Source organism: Natrix helvetica, assembly GCF_964273705.1.
Source record: "Natrix helvetica genome assembly, chromosome: 1".
NCBI lineage: Eukaryota > Metazoa > Chordata > Lepidosauria > Squamata > Natricidae > Natrix > Natrix helvetica.
Genome location: NC_138548.1, coordinates 229,887,464 through 229,906,741, shown reverse-complemented (window position 1 = coordinate 229,906,741; position 19,278 = coordinate 229,887,464). Strand labels below are relative to the sequence as shown.

Sequence of the window (19,278 nt, the reverse complement as noted above, 5' to 3'; positions counted from 1 at the left end):
AAAGTAGCTGTTTAAGTGGTGTAAATAATATGCAAAGCACAGAAGCACCCTAATGCCAAAGAGTCCTACTGTGTAGTGTGATCTGCGAAAGTGGGACTTGGGGACTGTATGGGTGCACATGTAACATCTGTCAGTAGCATCTTAAAACAGATGTGACTTGTCCTGGGCTCAAGGCCAAAAAAGTGCTTGTGTGCACTAAGAATCACACAGGGCTCTTGAAATTCGGATCTCTGCACAGCTCTGCCAAACAGGATGAATAGCATAGAGAGGGCAATGAATTCATGCAAGGAAAAGCATATACAGAGCCAGGCAGAGAGAAGGAAAGGAGAGGGACATGGAGAAAGCTAAGGGCAGTCACTACTGGCTCCCTTTGGATACTTTTGATCACTTTGCAAAGTGTTATACCCAAGCTGTGTTCCCACCTCATTTATTCCTCCAGCCGTGCCGTGTTCAGGCATGGTTCTGCAGGCCTTGTGTAGAAAAAGCAGCTTAGCCCTTCTCCTCAAAAAAAAAAATTTAAAAACCATGGCTTTTTCCCCATTTTTCAAAGAACATTAAACCAAATGATGAATTAATCTGCAGTTTCTTGAGAAGATGTTCTCTTCCTTATTGATGCAAAGATTTTGCCACATGCTCCCTTAAAAATAGTGACTTTATAAAATAAAGCATACAAAAGCTAGTGGCAGTAAAATAAATTCTGGGGCCTCACCTTGCAAGGGTATAAGCCACATGTATTGGTTTAGAGATGATGTGCCCTGTCAACTTTTCAAAGTTGTGGCTGCAATTTTGACAATCTGGATTGCTCCTGAAAGATAACTTAGAAGGCAGCTGCTTAAAACCTTGTGGAGAGTGAGGGAGAAGAGACTTTTCTTAAGCTGTTTACTTTAGGGCCTAGGTTCCAGGCAAGGCCTTGTAGCTCAAGAGAACCCAATTCTCCTTTAATTATCAGCTACCTCGATTTTCTGATGCCAGGATGAATAAAGAGACAAGCGTGTCGCTCTCTGTCCTTTCTCCTGTCCAAATTGCACCACACCTCTTTCCTGCCCCACTGAAAAAGTTTGGTTTTTGCTTTTTGTTAGGCCTGAATTGCACTATCACCATAGCAGCGGAATCCTCGACACGTGCAAATGGAAACTCCATTTTGAAGGAAAGATTGAGCTGGGCACCTTTTCAAACTAAGAGGTGGGTGGGAAGCAAACAAAGGTCACCTCTATCAATCTAGAATTCATTGCCTTGACATATACCTAAGCCAATTCAACTCTTATCTTGTAAGGTCACTGTTTTCAGAATTAGCTTAAAAGACAAAACCAGACCTGTTTAGTTAATAGGTTTATCATACAAAACCTCTGAGCCAAACTAAAATTGGGCTTAACCACGTTTTAATATAACTATGCTATATTGGTGAAGGTCACATTTAAAAAGAGAAACTGAGTTCAAGCAAGCAACATTATGGCTTGACACAATACAACCACAGTGTTTTGCAAGCCAGTGAATCGATCCAGGTTTCCCTTAAGTCAAATTTGATGTCTCTTGACTTCATGGACATAGCCATCTATTTTTCTCTCCTGGCAACAATATGAAAATTGTTTGCCATTGTCTTATGTCAGAATTTTTTTTTTAATTCCCAGTTTAGCCTACAGCTCTGACATTTCCTGGTGCTCTTTCATCCAAGTTTTAAACAGGCCTCACCCCACTCAATTTTTTTCAAATCCGCTAAACTCAGCTAGATACCCCCAACTGCTAAACAGCTTACTGAGAAATACTGTGAATAATTTCATTCTACAAACAAGCACTACATGCAAATCAGGGTAGTTTGGATTTTGGTAATTTCCTAATGAAAAACTAGTGGGTGACAATTATATTAAAATTCATTACTCTACCTCCAAAGATGCCATACATTTGATCTTTACTTAATGGTCATATCCCATAATTTAATAATCTGAAGTGGGCCGTCCCAGCAATGCCATTTTTCTGAAGTTTTAAAAGAGGGAAAGGCAGACCTAAGGTACAACATTCAGTTTGCAAGAGTTCTGCAGTTTAAAGCTAAACACAAGACCAAGGCTAATAAAATAGAAGATCACCACTCGCACTGAATCATTCAAGTAAAACTGGGATCACATTAGCTACATTTCATTTTAGCTTCCCCACCCCAATCATGCACTGGAATAAAAAGATTGCTGCTCACTTCTGCTATGAGCTTCTTTAAATAAATCAAGTAACATCTTCATTGAGTACTGCAACAAAAAACCTATTTGTCATTTTGTGTGTGTGTCAGGAGGTGCTCAAGATGTTCAAGGACATTTTTGAGTTGGAGTAGAGATGAGAACCAGAGCTGAATTCTGTTCCTGGGTCAAAGGTCACACATCATAGGAAAGGTCACTACTCTTCCGATGACTAGTGCTCTCTCCCAGTTAGGCTATTTGCAGCACAATGCTATACCCCTAATGCTACTGGGTCTGTGTTAATTATTATGAAAAGGACTGCAGCTGGAGGATAAGAGGTAAAGTGATTTTACCATGCTATTTTGATTTCTTTAAAGATGTAGCTACACACATTAATCAAAGTTCACAATTTTCAGTTGGGAGTATAAAAAGAGCTAATTCCGTAAAATGGTAATGGTTTGGGCTCTAACCATCAGAACCAACATTTGCACTACTACTGCAAATCAAAATTCCCGGAACAACATAGCAGCACCAAAATGTATGCAAAGAGAGGTCCAGCCACAATTAAAAGCCGCAACTCCTAAGACCCCGAAACAGACACTGCCAGATGCTGTATTGAGCAAGATGCATTTTAAATAAAACTTGTGACTTAATTGCAATTGGCCAACTTAACACAACATGCTAAGCCAGAATCAAATAAACAATATACATACGTACATACATACATTATTGTATGTCACATTTATCCCCTCTGGGAAGTCAAAGTAATACACCCTCCCCCCATCTTCTCCCAGCACAACACCTCTTCACAAGTACATGGAGCTGAAAGATATCTAGCCCAAAGCCAGCAAATCTGTTTTGATAGCTGGAGCCTAATTCTCTTTGGCCCTTATGGCTCAGTGAAAACTGTAGACCCAGGATGTAGCTACTTTTAGCACAGCACGGATCTATCCAATATCTAGCAGGATATCTGCTGACAAATAGGTAAGGATGGGAAGGGAGCCACAACTTAGTGACCCCAGCATAGAACTATTTTAAAGTTCTAAATACAATCTTCGTTTATTTATTCCTATCTTGCCTTTTTTTTAATAAATCAAGACAGTGAACATATTTAATATTCCTTCCTGTTTTCCCAACAACAACACTGTGAGATGGGTTAGACAGAGAGTAAGTGACTGGCCAAAGTCACCCAGCTGGCTTTCATGGCTAAGGCAGGATTTGAACTCACACTCTCCAGCTTTTTAGCCCAGTGCCTTAACCACTAGGCCAAATTGGCTCTCCATCAAAAAGTCTTTGGCATCTCCATCAAAACACCAATATGTGTGTGATGACTGCAAACCATCAGCCTGAAATTCTGGAGATGACTAAAAATTTGTGTAGCCCATTTTAGACTAGTTTAGGGTCGCACTACTTCGGCTGACTTGATGAAGGCTCTTGAGTTTTGGGCAGCAAAATGAAGGCCATATTGTAAAAAGTAGGTACAAGCCTTTTTTACTTTTCATATTGTTACTAACCAAATATTGTTGCCAAGAAAACACACAGTCCAGTCCATGATGTTACCAGGGCATCCAGTTCAGCTCAAGAGAAACAGCCTCATATCTCTCTACTGAAGAAAAAATAATAATGCTTTTCTTTTAGAAGGGACAAGAACTTTCCAGGCTTTCAGCAAATGTTCAGCAACATGGAGGCAGCATTTGGGAAACAAAATATATAAGAACTTTATAAGTTGAAACCGACAAGCAACCAGATGCTATCTATGCTTGTTGCTCTCCTGCGCTCAATGGAAGTGCAATGCAAGAGGTCCTCAAACCCACCATGGTTTCAGATTGTTCACAGACCCCCAAATATTTATTATAGGAAAATCATTTAATAAACATGACTTTAACTAGGTAAAGGTTCCCCTCGCACATATGTGCTAGTCGTTCCGGACTGTAGGGGGCAGGGCTCATCTCCGTTACGAAGCCAAACAGACAGTGACGTCGGAAGACGTCTCCGTGGTCATGTGGCCAGCATGACTAAACAGCAAAGGCGCACGGACCACTGTGACCTTCCCACCAAAGGTGGTCCCGATTTTTCTACTTGGATTTTTTATGTGCTTTCAAACTGCTAGGTAGGCAGAAGCTGAGAAAAGTAATGGGAGCTCACTCCGTTACGTGTCATTAGGGATTCGAACCGCCAAACTGCTGACCTTTCTGATCGACAAGTTCAGCGTCTTAGGCACTGAACCACTGCATCCCTCATGACTTTAATTAGTACTACAATAATAACAACAAATGTTGGAGGTCAATACTGATCACTGTGGAGAACCCTCCTCATGTAGTATGATATATTGCACTCTTCTTAGTTCTGCGAGATGGTCCAATTCAAAATGTTAGGCTTGGTTCTGAAATCCAGGATCAAAAATTCAATATAATTTTTAAAAAATGTATTTATTAAATTTATATGCCTCCCATGTTATGATTTGAGGCGAGTGTTAATATGATTACTTAATTGGTTTGTAATTATTAACTACGACAAATTTTATTATTATGGTTTTATTATGTCTTGTGTGGCTGCTGTGGGGTGCTTACCAGAGTCCTGATGACTGAAGCAGCACAAAAGAAAGTGTAATAGCAATAGCACTTAGACTTATATATCTCTTCATAGTGCTTTTACAGCCCTCTCTAAGCGGTTTTAGAGTCAGCCTTATTGCCCACAACAATCTGGGTCCTCATTTTACCAACCTTGGAAGGATGGAAGTCTGAGTCAACTTTGAGCCGGTGAGATTTGAACTGCCGAACTGCAGCTAGCAGTCATCTAAAGTAGCCTGCAGTACTACACTCTAACCACTGCGCCATCTTGGCTCATATAAGTAAGTAATAAATAAATTTGCCCGTAACCAAGGATTCCACAGAGTTCAACAGCGTGTCTGAAGCTCAATCTTTTTTAAACGGATGTCACACTGCTGCAATCCCAATTTGGCTAGAGATACACCTGTAGGGCATCACAGTGAGGAACACTGGTGGTTTTCCTTTGTTAAAATAAAGGCAGTACCAGCACAAAGAATCAGGACCATACATTAAGTTCCAGGTTAGAAGATTTATTGCTGAAGCCTATACAAAAGAATCTAGACAACCAAACTTCAATATTAAATTGGCACCACATAAGTGTCAACAGAATTCAAGCGGGATTGGATTTAGACTGTTCTCCCTTATATGTGGGAAAAATGAAAAGTATTTCCTTCTAATATGACTTCCACTTTACATTTGCAGGTAATAAAAATGACCCACTACCCAAAGACTTCTATATGTTACTAAAACTGTTTGTTTGTGTGTAACCTTTAACTAGGTGTAACAGTGTATTGCAGGGTAACTATTTTTGAACCAAGGTATTTCCACAAATGAGTTAACTTACAGAATACGTCCAAAATCTGGAAGCCATGACTCCCATGGAATTGAAATCTGGCAAATTCCCATGGAATTGAAATTGGAACCCACCTGTTCCAATTAGCTGGCCTGGCCCATTTATAGTCCCATTTATACCTCCTGGCAAATATTTTTATTCTGGGATAGTTTTTAGGGGTGTTTTAATGTATTTTTAAATTCTTAAATTTTAAATCTAACTTTAACTATTGTACAGTAAACTACTGCTACCTCCTCCAGCCACACCTATATTTATTTATTTATATTTATATTATGTATATTTATTGTTTTTAATATGACTGTACACCGCCCCGAGTCCCTTCTGGGAGAGGGGCGGTCTAGAAATCAAATAAAAGTTAAAGTTAAAGTTAAATGTTCTAAAACATTTAATGTCATTAAAATTATTATCAAACATTTTATGACAGAAAGTCGTAACACATTTCCTATGGTCAACTCCTGATGTTTGTGCTATACAGCTCAACGTGAGCTATTTTCAAGGCAGGTTCCTCTTTGAATATCTCTCTGAATTTTTCAGAACTTTTCCAATGAAGGCAGTATGTTAGAAGCTCTGCTATGGCTGAAGGCATTGAGGAATCTGGTAAGGAAATATCTCTGAAACAATGACACGGCGGATCACGGATTGTCTAATTTTTGTTGGAGAGACTGGCTGAGCTGGAGGAGGAGTCAAATGCAGAATTAGTCTGGAATCCCTAGATGGGCAAAAGAGGGCTGTCTGACACTCCCTTGAATATCCTTGAACCTTACCTAGTCTTACCCAGGTGCAAATCATCAGTCTGAGAAGACTCCTCTGTATAGGCTTGAACAATAAAACAGCCAAATTGAATTATTTATAGGCAGATCTGATTGTTCACACCTGACATTTTTAACTAAAGCTTTTAAGTGAATTATTTGAACCAGATAGTTGGGTAAACATTACAATTTACTGATAGTAAATGTGATTATTTTTCTATAGTAATGCCTTCTTTGAACCAAAATGTGAAATTTTTTCACTTACATGAGTCACAATTAATAAAAATAATGGGAGCTCTTTCTGTCACGTTACAATTGCAAATCAAATCTACGAAAATGATTTCTGTGTCACAGAATTGTGATTATAGTAGATCATAATATTGTCTATTTTGGATACTTAAAATAGCATTCATTACCAGACAGTTATGGAACTACCGCAATTTATGCTGTTCTTTTTAAAAATGGACTTTTCAGATTATCTGAATGTTTGGATAGTTTTCCGTGAATGCTTTATACAAGTCTTATAGCTATACTACGTATATAAAGGGAGCCTGAATGAACAAATAATACCCAAGTCTGGAAATTATTTTATAAACAAAGTCAACCAACATACAATCTGCCTGTGTGAAAAATTAATTAGCCGACCTCTTATATTCAGTGGCTGGTTCACTACTTTTAGCTGCAGTAATTGGTGAGTATCTTTCCATAGCACTACATAGCCCATTTCCTCCAACACAAAAGGTTTCAACTCACTAACATTTGAGAATTTTCTCACATGAACTACTGTAGTCGTTTCAGATCCTATTAGAATTTGTATGTGGGGTTTACTCTGTCATCTATTGTCTACGAGAAGACTTGTTTACATGCTTGGAATTGTCTTGCTCCATAACCCACTTATGCTTCACTTTGCACTGATGGAAACGTAGCATGATGTTCTCCTGTGAAAATCTGCTTCCTTCAATGATGGCAAGTCATCCAGGAAGTAAGGCAGCCAAGCCAAGCCATTTCCAAATGTCATAATTAGTATGAGATTCTCGTTGCGGAATGCAGTGTTTGATTTCTACCAGACATAGGAACATTCATATAGTCTCCCTAGATCAGTGGCCCCCCAACCTTGTGGGCGCCAGGAACCAGTTCCATGAAGGTTTTTCCGCAGGCTGGAGGGGGCATGGTTTTGCCTGCTGCCTGCATATTCCACAAATGGGCCTTTGCTTGTTTGTGCAGTCCAGTTGCTGCCACAGACGGGGCTGATCCAGAGACGGGGGATTGGGGACCGCTGCCTTAGATCACGTTTTGAACATATCAACATTTCTCCAGAAATCTGGAGGGTCATCTAGATGCTTTTTGACAAACTTGGGACAAAAATAAATGTTTTTTTTCCTCTGAGAAAGCAATTATTTGCATTTTGCTACTCTTTTTTGCTGATGGAATCACAAAACCTTCACAAACCAGGTTAGAGGCCTGCAATTCCCTGGATGTTGGTCTGGGGTTGTGATTTTCTAGATAATTCTTGAGTAATTTTGAGTTGCCATTGTTGAGAAGATTTACTGTTGTCCCCAATCTTCTCCATTCTAAGTTTGCTTTTAACTCTGGGACTCCACAGCATTAGAGATAGTTTTGTAGCTTTCTTGGGATTAATAGACTTTAAAGACTAATTTAAAGAGGCCTTCAAATATTTCTTGGCATCACAGTACGATATGCCTTTAGAATCTCTGGGGTGAAAACATCCCTGAGATGGGGAACATCTTGAGAGAGGTATTTATTTATTTATTATTTTATTTATCATATTTATATAGTCACTTATCTGACCAGAAATGACTGGCCAGAGTGTAACACTCAAATAAAACCACAATATAAAAGCCATTGTTATAAACAATGTAAAAATTATTAAAAGAATCAAAAAAATATAAATCACAAATGGAAAGAGAAGTATAGCAATCACATGTCATCCACAACACAGGCACCATCTTAAAATGTCACCGTTTTCCCCAAGCCTGGGTACATAAGCAGGTCTTGAGGGACCTCCTGAACATTCAGAGTAATACAGCTAACCTAACTAAGGGGTGGGAGGGGAAGAGTTGCCCCCAAGGCAGAGAAGGGAAATGTAGGTCTCTCACAGATGGAACCTCTAACATGCCCTAGTATTGGCTAACCTTTTTGGCACCGAGTGACAAAATGGGAGCATGCATGTGGGGGAGCAACGGAACCCAGAAGAGTATCTCCCCGGCGCGCATGTGCACACTGGAAAGCTGGGCTTCTGGTTTCCTCTGCGCACATTCGCACCGGCCACCTGGTTCTGGTGCACATGCATGCGGAAGACCAGCTGGCCAGTGCACATGCACGCGCCACAACCCGGAAGAACAACGGGCGACAACTGGTGTGCCCAGAGAGATGGTTCTGTGTGCCACTGCCGGCACGCGTGCCATAGGTTCACCATCACAGCCCTATGGTATGGAAAACGGAAGATGACTCTGCAAAAATGGAGCTGACAACTGCTGAAAAGACCAAGGAACCAATGAGTAGATAATTCTCTCTAACCTCTCTGGATAAGGAGAAGACAAGAGATCGCCCACATATGTTCCTGAGGGCTGCTTCTCGCAAGCAGACCATAGGATAATGGTCTCCTTTGGGTGAAGGGATTATCTATCTTTCTGGCAACTGTGGCAGAGTCTTTTAAACAACACAAAGCTCACAAAGCTCATTTTCAAATCACTTTTGGACATTGACTAAACTATTCTAAAGGTATTAAGGAACCTTCGAAACTACAGGTTTGGGGGGAAAATCTTCATTGGACGAGTTTATCTTCACCTCTGAACTAAAGCTAATTATAATCTTAGGAATTTAAAGAACTTGAAATAAACAGCAAAAAGTTAAATAAGATTTTGATCCAAAACTTATCAACAGATTAAGGGACCAGATAAATGTGTGAATATTGATTATGGAATTAATTATAAAAAATGAACAACTTCTTGGGGAAAACAGATCTATTTTGGTTATCCTGGCAAGCGCAAGTCATAATAAAAGATAAATGACGATTTTAGAAACTGGACATTAGAAGGGACCAAAAATTTAAGCTAGATAAATAACAACCCTGATGTCAATTAATACTGGCACTTGCAGAAAACAAAATATTATAACGTTATAACATTGGAAACATTAAAGCAGATCTTTGAAGAATAAAGCCAGAAATTAGTATCTATAATATCAACACTACCCATAAGGAAGTCTGCTTCTATGAATAGACTATGTCTTTAAGGCGTTAATGAAGGAAGGTGGATGTGGAACAAATTTTACCTGATAAGATAAAATACAAAACGTAGCACTACAAATGACAGGCTGAGATGATAACTTGGGGAAAAATATTTTACAGAAAATCCTCAACTTACTATAACAATTGGAACTGGACTTTCCATCACTGAGCAGTGTGGTTGCAAAGTGAGGCAACATCACTTAGCAACGGCCATCCCCACAATCTTGGTTGCCATTGTTAACTGAATCCCAGAGTTATTGGGCGAGGCAACTTCCTGCCAGCTTCCCACAACCAAAATCAGTGGAGAAGCCAGTAAGAACTTGTAAGTCTCTGGCCGGCAGGCATATAAGTGGTTGCTGTTGGGTGGGGGAAGAGAGCAAAGGTGTGCAAGAGGCACAATATTGGTGTGAGAAGGTGTCTGGGAGTGTGCAAGAGGTATGGGGCAGGGCGCAAGAGTGCGAGGGGGTGCATGAGGATGTGAGAGAGGCACAAAGGTTGGAGAAGGGGTGTGTGAGAGACACAGGGAAGATCAGGGAAGATGTGCAAAGGTAGGAGAAGGTACACGACAGGTATGGCGCAGGTCAGTGAGGGTGGGTGGATGGGGAAGACTTTACCCCAACAATTTGCAACCTCATTGACTTTCTGGGGAAGCTGGCAGGGAAAGCAGCAAACGGCAATCACGTGACTGCAGGACACTGCAATTGGTCCTACCTGTGAACTGGTTGCCAAGCACCCAAATCACGATCACATGACCACAAGTGCTGGGATGGCTGGAAATCCAAGGAGTTCATACCCACCATTCATCCAGCCCTGTCATAATTTGAAATGGTCACTGGGTGAATGATAGAACAGAACACCACAGTCAAAAGGGACCTTGGAGATCTTCCAGTCCAACCCTCTGCTGAAGCAGGAGACCTTACCATTTCAGACAAATGGCTCTCCAGCCTCTTCTTAAAATCCTCTCGTGATGGAATACGTACAACATCTGAAGGCGAGCCGTTCTACTGATCATAGATCAGGGACTACCTGGGCTGGATATGCAACAGAAACTGGTTGAAGTTTTCATAATTTAAAGAGAAACCCAAAGAATAAACCAAGATAACGAACAAGAAACTTTTTTCTTGCTGGATCTACAAAAGAGGCTTTTTAAAAAAGCCTTGAAGAAATCTGTGCAGATGAAGAACTGAAGAGAAATCAAAGTCTACAACAATATTTGATTGAACTAAATTTTAAGAAGTAAAAGGAAGGAATATAAAGTGGATTTATCTAATCATGGTTAAAATAAAGACATTTTTAGCAATGTCCTGGCAATTCTTTGTGGACTTTTTTGCTGACCAGCACAATTGAAAAGTCGATGTTTATGGATTTGTTTATAGATAAGAAATGGGAAATGGAAGGAAGAGATAACTAATAAACCTTATAGAGAGTGAAGTTATTCAGCATATTTAGACTTGTGATAAAGGTTGGAAGATATAAATAATTTTCTTTTTCTTTTTTTCTGCACTTTATTCTTTATTTCCATTCTTTTCTCTCACCTAGTTTTAGTTATTATTTTTGACTACTGTAATTAAAATCAATAAAAATTATATTAAAGAAAAGAATGTCACTGTGATGAAGAGAGCCATTTATGAGCTTTATATAGAGGAAGGTTTACCCAAACCAACCCTGATTATTAAGCAATCACACAACTGACCCTAGTTAACTCCTTCATTGAATTAAATGAACTGGGAGTTATGTGTTCATACTGGCACATCATATGGTGGATGACTTGCACAAAATAAGCACCATACTTTAGTGTTGTCCATTCAGTCAAGCGCTCTTCAAATATCAATAGGATTCAAATGAAGCTCCATTGACACTCAATAGTAAAGTTAGGTAAAAATCAAGAAAATATGAAAGGCAGCTAATTTTATACAGAACTAGGGTTGATCAGATACCATCTGATCAACCCTACCTGTTCTTAGAAGCTAAGCAAGCCATTCTATCAAAGTTATTAATTGCTTTATATTACCCGGTTTTTACACATACCCTGTTTCCCCGAAAGTAAGACCTCCCTGGATAATAAGGCCAATCAAGCTTTTGAGTACATGCGCTAAAATAAGCCCTCCCGAAAATACTGTAACACAGCAGCAGCCATAAGGTGACCACACTCGCCGCCTCCTGCACCTCAAAAATAATAAGACCTCCCCAAAAATAAGACCAAGCGCTTATTTCATGGGTAAAACAAAAATAAGACCCTGTCCTATTTGGGGGGGGGAAACACTGTACATGAATACACATTTTCTTCTAGATTGCACACCACTTGACATTTTCAACAACAAAGATTACCAACTATAATCCAGTCATCCAGCACTTCATAATCTTCAACTTCCAAAACCCATTGAAATAATATTCCCAGAATCTCCCACTTCTATATTCAAGAGGATTAAAGTTGTACCTGTGCTCCTCAACTTACTACAGTTGAGCCCAAAATTTATGTTTTTGGGGGGGAGGAGTGTAAAGCTACTTGCTTTATGTGTGTGCATTGTCTCCTAAAGAAGAATGGTGCATTCTTGGTGCAATTGAGGCCAAAATTTATGTTGCTAGGTGAGAATTTGCTAAGTGAGTTTTGCCATATTTTATGACCCTTCTTGCCATAGTTGTTAAGTGAATCTGACTTCCCCATTGACTTTGCTTTTCAGAAGGTCGCAAAGGGTGATCACATGACTCCAGGAGTCTGCAACCATTATAAATATGAGTCAGTGGCCAAGCAGCTGACCTTTGATCACATGACCAAGGGAATGTTGTATTGGTCGTAAGTGTGAAATTAGCCATAGGCCACTTTTTTCAGTGCCACTGTAATTGTGAATGGCCACTAGACAAACCGTTTTTACATTGAGGATTATCTGTATGCCAAATATTATATTACCCAGAGACCCAACCATATGAAAAGTTGCTTTAAAGCACTAAAGATTTGAGACTCCTTTTTTAAACACATAAACTATATCACAAAATACTGAACCATTAAAAAAAAAAGTTCCTTGTGCTCTGAATATAGAGGGAGAAACACCGGTAATATGACTAGTATAAACCCATTTAGACAGATAGTTTTAATTGCTACTATCCATTTCTTGAAATCTTCCAGGCTGGATTGATGCAGCCATCTGGACATGGAGCTGCCTTTGAAAACTATTCAAAGAATCGCTGGACAGGGCGATGAGTGGCATAAAAATGTAATAAAAGTAAATTTAAAAATCCAGAAAGGTCTAACACTGGCATTGGGGGCAGAGGAGTGGTCTTCATTCCATTCCATATAAACCTTTTCTTTCCCAGCCACTTGCATGAAATCCTTGCATTCTCTGGGATGCAATTCTATGGTGGCCAGGCTAAAAGTGCAAATTTCAAGCTTCCCAGGAAATTTAAACAAAGTCTGCCCAAATCTACCACGGACATACTCAGAGCTCCTGTTTGAGATGCCTCTCTATAAATCAGAGATCGTCCTTCTCTCTCTCCCAGAGCGATTTTGCAACCATCTTGCGGTCTCTAAGTTGGTGCAGATATTCCTTTTCAATATGTTATTTTAATATAAATTTGTAGTTTTTCTTAAGTTATTTTATTATTTTGAAACTTCAATGAACGGAGAGGTAGAATCCAAGATCGAAGGAAGTTAACAACCTATACAGCACATTAGCACTTCATCTTCAAGTAAGGTCAATTTCACACTGTCAATTTATAATTACAGTAGAGAAACTTTGGTTCCCGAGAGAAGATCTTTAACAGAGTTTTTTCTATTTATAATGGCTTCATTTCTCTACTTCTGCCAAAATACTAAGTGTGGAAGGCATCACAGAATTTAGCTAGCCTAGTAATACAGAACCTATGGCCCTCCAGATACTAAACTACAGGTAGTTGACCTACTACGACTGACGGAGTTAGGACTCTCTCAGAACGGGTGCTTTACATCCCATAATTTTGGACCATCATGTTACCTACCCCGTTCACGTGACCGCATTTTCAATGCTCGGCAACCAGGTCGCCTTTACAACTGGTTGCAGTGTCCCACAGTCATATGAACTTAATTTGCGACATTTTGCCAATTTCTGGCAAAAAACACTCATTCGGAACAATGATTTGCTTAATGACACCATGAAAAATATCTAAAAAAATGATCTGATCTCAGTTTCTGATCTCAATTGTGGTCACAAGTCAAGGACAATCGGTACAACTCCCAGCATCCCCCATCTGCCTGCATAACAATCCAACTTTCTTCCTATTCATATATACTGACCAAGTATACAAGAAGTAGGATCAGTAGATAAAATGCTGAATAAAGATTCTGCTGATGTCATATTCAATTAGGCTATATCAAATTGCTTTCTCTCTTCATTCCGTACTGTGTAAATTACACATGTTATTCTACAATGCTGGAAACATAACAGGACGTTCATCCCAAAAAAACCTTTTAAATGGAAAAGATAAAGTATCAACCTGTCATTCCAAAAGAATAGTTCTCAGCTTATAGGATAGGCTGAGACTGGTATGCAAAATTTGGCAATAAATATATGCAATTATCAAGTGTGAAGAAACAAAGAACTGCTCAAAAACAAATTTTCTCTATAGAATCTCTCAATATAAAAACGATTACAGATTTAAACCAAGAACCTAAGGCTGGGACTTTGCATAACAAGTTTCATGGATCAATGCACATTTTAGATTGCAGCACTCTTTAGATACAGCAAGAAATAAAGCAATTAGCATCAAGTTCGGCTAGTAGCAAACAGCTTGAAAACTCTACCTGGCCAAACTTGAATAAATAGTAGAAATTCACTGACATTACATTGTAATGTTTCACCTCAACTTCAGGAGGCATGACCTCAGAGCCTTGGATTGTGCATATCCATAGAAAAAATACACTATACTTAATGGTCTGGATTCAGATACAGCCAAAATCCCCAAAGCAAAGGTTCATATTCATATTTTCCATGGAATGTTTCTTTAATATATATATTTTGTTCAAGAAACTTCAGGAGGCATTTCTAGACTTTTTTTTTTCATTCAGGTTTTGCTTCCTTGAGGATTTAGTAAAAAGCCACAGAATGACAGTAAGGTGTCTTCCATTTCTTTTCTGGTTCCCTTATCACATCATAAACCTGGTTTCACGACCAATAGTTTAAACTATTGCATTCTATTAATTTATATTCATATTTCCATAAATTATTGGTTCAGAACCTGGCTAACAAGTAACATAGTAAGCACCCTACAAATCACATTGTCAAATAATTAAAACATTTTAAAATATGTTGGTAATAAAACAAAAAGCAACAACTTAGCAAATCGTCTTGGGACTCCCTAATTAAAAATGTTTTGGCTTGGCCTGGAAAGAGTAACAGAAGGAACTTCTCCCAAAATTTAGAAGCAGCCGATGTGAAGACCTTCTACTTCTCTCGTGTGCACCTCAAATGGTGCCAGGACTGAGGAAGGAGGTTCTTTTATCAAGACTTTAAAGGCAGGACAAGTATAGAGGGAATTATTGTGGTCTTTCAATAAAGAGATACATAGTTTACAACTAGTAGCTTGCATTGTCATTCAAAACAATAATACTCAGTGGAACTGTTTCAGTATAGGAAACCTTAGCGTCTAATCTAGTCGCATCCTTTGGACCACCAAATTTCCAAAAACTTTTCAAAGTCAGCTCCACAGTACATGCTATTAATATCTCATCAGGATGTAATAATCAAGACACAACTGTCACAGTGAAAAGATCTGATATCTACAGTCACTGCAATCAATGCGTTTGAATGTCATGAAGCCTTGATATTGGCCCTAAGTGGAATGTGCTCCACCAGGTCTATTCCTTGACCTCCATCCAACTGAACCCAACATTCACATCCTCAGCAGAGTTTTCTCTAACACAGATACAAAGAGTGTGTGTGCCTATCTGGGTACGTTTGTGTCGTCAAAAAGCATTCCTACATACAAGTATATATTACACTTACAAATTCCTTTGCATTTTTTCATACACGCTCTGGAAATACTGGTGCCCGAAAAGTTCTACAGCCATTTCTATTAGTAATAACATCGCCATATCTATTTATGTATGCAGTGGGATTTTAAACACCCAGTGCAGTCTCAAGTGAGATCTGTCCCTTCATGTTAAACTCTCCTCAAAAACCAGTTGCTGTTCAGCTGCTCTCTACCCACTGTTAAAGAAAATCAAAGTTCTCCATTTTTTAAACCCCAAGCAGCATAGGTCCAACTGTGAGTGATCAGATATCCATGCAACAGGTGTGGCCCACAAAGTCCCCTTTGACAGCCATAGGGACAAAAGTCAGTAACTCTCCTCCCATTAAACCCGAACAGGAAAGCCATCCACTCAATTCACGCAACTCTGCATTTAGAACAACCTACAGAAAGAATCTGAACTTCAAGAGACGAGTAAAAAACCCACCACCCTGTCTTGTACCGAGGCATGAAACCACCTAGGAGTCTCTGCTGGTTTGGGGAGAGAGAGAAAATGCCAATGCAATTTCTCCTCTCTGGGTAAATCTCTTTAGAGTCCTCCATAATCCCATGCAGGCTGCACTGGTCGCTAAAGGACTGCTGGGTAAAGCAGGCCTTTCCAGTTGGCTGCTCTGCCTTTGGAAAAAGGAGGCTTCTGGCTCACTCTGTAAAACTGGACAGCACTGCTTTTAAGAGGGCAGTTCTATCTAAGGGACAGAAGGGAGCGACTCCATCCAGGAGCAGCCATAACCTCCTGGGCAGTTAAGCTCTCCATTTAAACAAACCCATCACACAGATGCAGCTGAGTTAAGAAACACCCAGTTAGACGTTAAAAACTGACCCTATCGTTTTAATCCAAATCCCCAATCAAACAAAACAGAAATGTAAATTAATGGGAGAGGAATGAACCCTTCCATCTCTATGTTAAATGCTTTCTAATTCTATTCCAACACCCCCCCTCCTTAGAATACAATGAGACCAACCATTTTGACCCACACACACAAGTACAGTTCCCTCTGACTTAATTCTTTGTGCAAAACATACCAGCAGATAATGCAATGGACAGGAAAAATAAATTAACAGATCCTCCTGCTGAAAAATATATAACTTGATTATTTCAGTAAGGAGGATGTAAGGGGAGCCATACCTCCCACCACCACCATCATCCACCACACAGTCACTTATTTATATAAGCCAATGGAAACATGAGGCCTAGGCTTAAAGGGTACACAGACATATTTTCAGTTTGCTTGTGATCGATCTAATTCTAAGGCCTTTTTACCATGCATCCTCTTCCTGAACACTTTCTAAACAGATTTCTTCTCCTGCACCAAAAACGCTACTACATAAATCAACAAAGATTGAAAAGTCTGAAGTAAACACAGACTCAAAAGATACAAAGAGCATTGATATTCAAATACAGTTAAAGGAATCAGCAGTGGGGCTAGAGAGAAAAAAAATATGCAAACCCTCACCTACCTCTCTTTCTACAAGACGATCCAGAAATTCTCACCCGCCAAAATCCATAGGCAAGACACAGCAGAAATCATTATCCCAAAAATCGAAAAGGGGGGGAAGGAAAGATTTGCATTGGTCCCCTCCTTTTAAAAAAAAGAAAAAAAAGGGGGGGAGAGATGTCCAATAGATGCTGGTCGTTTACTTATAGCCACTCGGGAGGGGAAAACAACAACACATCAACCCACAAACACATTAAAAAAACAGGTTTAGAAAGGATGCTAAATCCAAATATCCGAATATTTTTTTCTCCACCCGGGGGAGGTGGGGACCACACAAAAAATAAAACCACCAAGCAGCCCAGCCCCCTTAACACAAGGAGAGGGTGCTTCCAACCACGACACTCCGGAGTTTCAAAATAAGGCAAAAAAAAAAGGAAAGAGCAACGAGCCCGATCTTCCTAGGACGGCACACAAAGGGAGCTCCGGGTTTGCCTTTGATCTTCCAGCCGCCGCATCCGAGGGGGAAGAGATAGAGATCCCCTGCTTTGGGGGCTGCCTCGGTCGCCCTTTCTAGACCTCCCACTCCCCCCCCCCTGTTCTAGCGAGAGAGGCGCCCAAACAGACCCGCTTGGGAGGCCGGATGGAACGCCGGAGCCCTCCGGATGGAACGCTGAGGTTTTCCCCACGGAGGGGGGAGCGAACGGAGGGAAAGCAAACGTTCAGAGTTCCCCGTCCGCTGGAACGTTCATACTTTCCCCCCCTTCCTCCCTGCCGCCTTTTGCAAAGCCTCCCCTGGCGATGCCGCCCCCGCAGCCCCAAACTAGCCCCGGAGCCTTAGCTTATTATTATTATCACCACCATCCTCCTTTGCACCCCTGAGCCTTCCCAGAGCAGGCTATAAATGCCCTCATCGCCCCCCTCTCTTTCTCTCTTTCTTTCTCTCCCCGCCGTAACCCAAGCTTTGCTCCGTGTATCGGCCTGGAGGGGGAAGATTTCCCCTTTTCTCTTTTTTTAAAATTTATGTCCGTCTCCCCCCCCTTTTTTTTTTTTAATCTCCTCCCTAAGCTCCTGTTCCAGGCCTCTTGTCTTTCTTTTCCTGTTTTCGCTCGCTCTCTCCTTCCCTTTTTTTTTTTAAACTTCTCACCTGCTCCCTTCGCACTCTAATCCTCAGCTCGAGTAGAGAACGGGAGTCAAAAGAAGCACCGGTGGCTGAGCTTTATCCCCCCCACACACCTCCGCTCTCCTCCTCCCCCCCCCACAATCCAACGAAGGGCTTTAAGGAATGGAACAGAAAGTGTTCACCGAGGCAGCCATTTTCAGAGAGGAAAGTAGGTCCTGCTGGGCCAGCTCCGGGTTTGCTTAACCTCCCCCTCCCTCCCTCCCTCCCTCCTCCTCCTATGCAAAAGGGAGGGTGGGATCCCGGAGTTAGGGACTTGTCTCTCCCTCTTCGGGGCCCCCTTTCTCGCTCTGCTTCCTCTCCCCCGATGGACGGGAAGGGGCCCGCTCCGATCCCCAGCCCCCTGGCCTTCGGCGCGAGACGGTGCTCCGGCGCCTCGCGAAAGGAGAAAAGCAGCCCAGTACTTAATTTTGTGTTGGAAGCTCGGGCGGCGGAAGGACACGGCGAAATGGCGCGGGGGGAAGTGAGAAACGCGTCCGTACGGAGCCGCAGCGCACGCTTCGTGGTAAGGGGATCCTTCCGCCCATGTTAACCCTCCGAGGCCCGGGCCGGTTGGTTACAAAAGCACGTGGGATGGGTTCAGAGGTCCCTTCCTCCTTTTCTCCACTCGGGCCGAGGGCTGGCGGGAGAGGGCCGGGACAGGTGCACCTCTCGCAGGAGGCGGCGGCGCTGCGGATTCCTCCTGGCAGACGCGAAGGGTGCCTCGAGGAACACAACAATAAAAAGGGGAGAAGAAGATCCAGGATACTTTGGCCCGAGCCGTGGACGGAAAGCCTTCTTGCCGAGGCCAACAGGGGGCGCTCGCTTACTCAGGCGCCGGCCTCGGGGACTTTTCCAAGTGAGGTCCCGCTCCGCCCTCTAGTGGCCGTAGTTTATACAACTCTTCCCCGGGACTCTTGGGGGGGATCTGGTGGGCGTGGGAGTTGTCGACTCTGAACGATTTCTCCTGGTTTAGAAGCACGTCGACTCCTCCGGCGTCACTCCAAGGAAACTGATCCACTTCGATCTCTTACGGATCTTGGTTGCCCCTGATCTGGGAAGAGGATGCCCAGCCTAAGCAGCTGCGTTAGATTGAATGGGACCCCTTCTTGGTCGGGTAGTT

At 41.3% G+C, this 19,278-nt stretch overlaps 1 protein-coding gene across 11 annotated transcripts in view; it reads right to left on the bottom strand.

The window, feature by feature from the left end:
• KMT2D (lysine methyltransferase 2D) overlaps window positions 1-18,603 on the bottom strand; it is a 128,598-nt gene extending 109,995 nt beyond the window's left edge. For 9 of the 11 annotated variants that reach the window (XM_081939637.1, XM_081939643.1, XM_081939644.1 and 6 more), the window contains exon 1: window positions 18,144-18,603. The gene's annotated coding sequence lies outside the window, so the exon portion shown is untranslated. Of the gene's footprint in view, window positions 1-17,021 lie in introns of all 11 variants that reach the window. The other 2 variants (XM_081939640.1, XM_081939641.1) reach the window with 1 other exon arrangement.
• Between the last annotated feature and the right edge of the window lie 675 nt (window positions 18,604-19,278).